We start from the raw sequence: 5,229 nt of genomic DNA, 5'->3' as shown, positions 1-5,229 counted from the left end.
GTGTGACTGTCCATAACCCCACGTTCCCAACACTGGGGGGCTGTATCTTTTCATCTTTTCCCCTGGACATGCTCAGAATGGTATCATCTGCATCTCCTTGATTTAACTAATGATAAGACTTTTTCTAGTTCTTTACTTCATTTCCTACCAGTGTCTTAATCCAGACTTTGGCCCATTTTTTAATCTCCAGTTTCCCTTCTTTGCGCTTAAGTGTTCTCCACGATTGGTGGCATTTCAGGCTGTGACTACACTATGAATAAACCTTACTATGGCTTGGAATGTTGCTACCGATGGAGTAGAACTTCATGCATGAAATTGAGTGCTTCTGGTGTGTTTTTTAAAGAGGGAACTGACACACTATTTAGATATAGGAGCTTTGCTAAGATTCGGGTTCAAATCCCTGCTTGCCAGCCGGGGTTAGAATTAATTTCAAGAATTGAGAAAAATAGTTGAGAAGGTATAATAAGTTATTTAGCACAAACATCTGGAGCAGAGTGAGTACCTAGTCAATGACAGATATTATTGTAATTGTCGTATCGCTCTGTTTTTAGGGATGTCTATATTATTATATCACTGGTTCTTTGGGATTATGAAAACTTAAGTATTTTTTGTTTTTTAGAATTCAAAACAATTTTTATTGGTCCATCTTTGCAGGGCATAGTGATCACAATCCTTGTGGAGTCGGTGCATGTACACAACTTCTTTTTCTCTCATCCCCTTTCCTTCCACCTCCTCCTTGCATATCGTGATCCCCTTCCCACTTGGGAAAGAGCCACCTCCCTACTTCCCATTTCCTGTCCTACATTTTGCTCTTTATCTATATTTTGGGCTTCTCATGTAAGAGAAATCGTGTGCTGTTTGAGCTTCTGTGACTGACTTAGTTCCTTATTTCCGTTTCACTGTCAACCTGAGACACCTGGTGGTGGATGGTTCCCGTTTACTTGTAACACACTTAGTTCACTGAAGTCATAACCAATGCCCTGCATTTCAAAGACAGGAAGAGGCAGTGAGAAAATGCCTCCTTTGCTGGTGAAGACGCGGGGAAAGTGCCTGAAGCCGTCTGCTCCGGATGCCCTTCGTGGCCGTGGCCGCTGTCCTGTGTTTGCTTCCTCCCATACTGCTGCGGTTTTGCCCCGAAGGTCTAGCCTGGATTTGGGGTGTGAGAGCAGAAGACTCCACTCATTTGCATCTTCACCAGCGAGTGCCCACGGCAGCGTAGGCTACAGGAGAAAACCCGTTCCGTAGAACGGGTCCATGTGGACATGCAAACCTTAAAGAAATCCCCTCTTTTCTGTTCATCTCATGAAGGAGCAGACTTTCCACGGGATGGTGTCCCTGGAGCAACTGTGAATGGCTTTTGAAAGACATTATTAGTCTTTCATTATTTTTAAATATTCTGCCTTGTGTTGTGCGCCGCTCGCCAGCAAGAAAGTATGTAATAGTTAGGATCTTTTTGAGGTTTTATTAATTGTGTGGAGAAGGTCTCTAGTTTTTATAAAAAATCTTTTTTTATATATTTTGTTAATTATATTAATTTGACAGAAACAAGAAGTTATAAGATCACGATTATAGCACATTTTGATTATTATTAGGGGAATAAATTTTAGGTAGGGAGCAACCATAAAAGTAATGTTGCCATCTTAGAATAAATATTTTGATTAAGGATGACTTAAATAAAGAATTTTTGTAAATAAGCCACAATTTCAATATAGTTTAGTAAACAGGAGATTGAAATTTCTCACGATGATTTGGCAGTCTGCAGTGTCTGCAGACCAAAGCATTTTACATCTCACCCTTCTTTTATATAAAACAATGGTTTAGGAATATGTTTGTCTTAGGTTGTTTAGGATTTAAATAATGTTTTATTTGTTATTGAGAATTGTATTTAGATTTAAGAGATATAATCTCTGTCTTAGGTTGATCATTGATGATCCTAGATCTTATTTGTCTTTGATTATTATTTTATTTGAGTGAGTCAGAAATGAGGGGAGATGCCCAAATCAGCGGCCAAAAAAGTTTGTTGTAATAGATGGAGTTGTTGTTGTTGTTGTTGTCGAGCTATTTAACATTGATAATTATAAATAATGTCTAGAAGAAGAAATAAAATATAAAATAGAGTAATAAATTTATAAATAATCATTTTTAAATTGGAAGAAGATTGAAATAGGAATTTCTACCATTTATGATTGGAATCTTGTATGATAGTATTATGTAGATTTAATAATTTATTTTTAACAATTGTCGTAGTTATTTTATATTTTTTTAAAGTCTTTTTATTTTTTTGTAAATGTGAGTGTAATTCTTTAGAATTGTGAAGTATTTTAGTTAATGATAATTTTAAATATAGATGGGGTGGCTGTAAATATTGTGGCACCCATTGAATATTGATATTATTATTTAATTTAGGCAATAAGTAATATAGGGAACTATATCAATATAATAAATCCAATTTTTGTATATAATTTGAAAAGGGGATAGGGAGTCCCATATGTAATAAATTAGTAGCATTAGCACTTATTAGATACATATGTTGTGGCTCTATCTCATAAATGATAGAAAAATTTATAATAGGATAAATAGTAAGTAAATAAACATTAATGGAATGTGATAATAAATAGGGTTTTATTGATAATTGTGGTAGAATTTTTGTATCAAATAAATTGAGAATTATTGATTTGTAAAAAATCACTATTATTTTATCTTGTTGTATTGTAATGAGATATAGTATCTAATAATTTTATTTTATAATTAGTAGGAAATGAAGCATTTATAGAATAGTAAGTAAAATTTATTAAGGAAGTTATGGTAATATTAATATTTGAAGTCCCAAACAATATATATCTATATTTGATCTTTTTAAATTTTTTGGTGAGGGTATTAGTTGAGTTGGTAGTAATATTTATGAGGGAACAAGCCGTATTTGCAGAATAATTAATGGAATTTTGTTGTTTTGGCATTGTAGTATTTTTTTAACTCCATGGTTATTGTAGGGTAACATTTTGGTCTAAAAGAGTTATTGGGATATCTGGAGTTTAAGAATTTGTTGGAGTGATTAGAAGAAAGAGTTGATAATATATCTATAAGTAGAACTTTATGTTTTTGGTTGGGAAACCTTGTCAATGAGAGGATAGTGATGTGTCAGTCGACTTGGGATCCAGATGGGATCCGAACGTTTCTGTGGAAAAATATAAATAGTTCTCTTGGATCTGTGTAATATAGGATCTGGTCCATGTCATTGGTTTGTTAAAATATCTTTTTATATAATGGTTTTAGTATTTGTGATAGTTTTGGAGGCGTGTCTATCGGTAGCAGAGTTTTTAGTCTCATCTAGTATCAAGAAATTTAGGGTAAACATTATCAGAGACAAAGAAGCCCCAGGCTTTAATGTTGGAACTAGGGCATTTTTTTGTTTTTGAAGATAATTTTTAAGGGTGTTATTAGTATGTTCTATAATTCTTTGTGTTTGTGGATTATATGTTAATCTTGTAATATGATTAACTTGTATTATAGTGTAGAACTTTTTAAATGAATTTGAAGTATAGGTAGGCCCATTGTCTGTTTTTATGGTGGTCGGCTTTCCCCAAGCAGACCAAGTAGCAAGATAGTGAGTGATTATATGACTCACCTTTTTTCCTGTATGGGCTGATGTAAAAATAATATTTGAATGAGTATCTATAGAAATGTGTATATATTTTAATGTGCCAAAATTGGAAACATGAGTAATATCTATTTGTCACAAATGAAGAGGTGTTAAACCTCGTGGATTTATATCTATATGAGGCACAGTATGGTAAGGAGCACAGGTCTTATATTGTGATGTAATTTGTTTGGCTTGATTGCGCGTAATTGGAAAACATCGGCGCAATGTGGCTGATGGAATATGATATAGGGAATGAAATTGTTTTGCCTGTTCTTTAAAGGAGAGTAGAATATGCTTAGTAGCCATATCTGTCAATTTATTATCTTTTGCCATAGGCCCAGGAAGCAAAGAATGTGTTTGCAAATGTTGAATGAAGAAAGGAGTGGAATGCACCATGATAATAGATCTTATTTGCTCAAAAAGAGCCTTTATTGGATTATTTGAAGAAATATTTTTTGTGGTTTTTAATTTATTAACTGCATTGATTATATAGTAAGAATCACTGAATATATTTAAAGGTTCTTGATATTTTTGTAATATATGAGCAACTATGGCACATTTTATTTGTTGAGGTGATTTAAACTCATAGGTCCTCTGAAAAGATTTTCCATTTATTATATAGGCACCAATATCGGTATTTGACCCATCCGTGTAGATTGTTAAAGCATGCGGTATGGGCTGTGACATGGTTTTCTTTGGAAAAATGAGATGTTTATATAATGCAAACTGTAAAAGTGGATGTTGTGGGTAATGATTATCAAATTTCCCATTATAAGCATATTTTAAAATGGCCCAAGAATCTATACAAGAACAAAGCACCTTAAGTTGCTCCTGGGTATAAGGCAATATGATTTTTTTTGGATAATCTCCAAAATGCATTGCTGCTGCTTGTAATCCTTTTATTATGATTTGAGTAACGGCTTCAGGATAATAAGATAATACCTTATTTGATGATGTATTTTGATGCACCCAAAGTAAAGGTCTATTTTGCCACAGAACTGTTGTGGGATATTGATTAGTGGAGATAACACATAAACTAAATCTTTTATTTGGATTAATCCTCACTAATTGAGCTCTTGTAATTGTATCTTTTACCTTTTTCAGGGCTTTTCGTGCTGAATCTGTTAATTCCCTATGAGAGGTTATATTTGAGTTCCCTTTTAAAATATTAAAAAGAGGTTGTAATTCTTTTGTGGATAACTTTAAAAATGGATGAACCCAATTTATATCTCCCAATAATTTTTGAAAATCATTCAAGGTGGATAATTGAGCTGTTCTAATTGTGATCTTCTGTGGCTTAATGCTGTGAGGGAATATTTTTGACCCCAAGAATGAAATTGAATCTCCCATTTGTACTTTAGATGGAGATATGAATAAACCTTCATGTCTTAAAGCTCTTTCTAAATCTGAATAAGCTTGCTGCACTTGCTCCTGGGAATCTCCACACAGCAGAATATCATCCATATAATGATAAATTTTTAATTCCTCATATTTGTCTCGAACTGGTTGAATGGCATTAGCTATATACAATTGGCATAATGTTGGACTATTGGCCATACCCTGTGGCAACACTTTCCATTGATATCTAG

This window comes from Fukomys damarensis, unplaced genomic scaffold, assembly GCF_012274545.1.
Source record: "Fukomys damarensis isolate Sample0158 unplaced genomic scaffold, DMR_v1.0_HiC HiC_scaffold_14, whole genome shotgun sequence".
Lineage (NCBI taxonomy): Eukaryota > Metazoa > Chordata > Mammalia > Rodentia > Bathyergidae > Fukomys > Fukomys damarensis.
The sequence above is the reverse complement of the archived record's forward strand: the minus strand, read 5'-3'. Positions refer to the sequence as shown.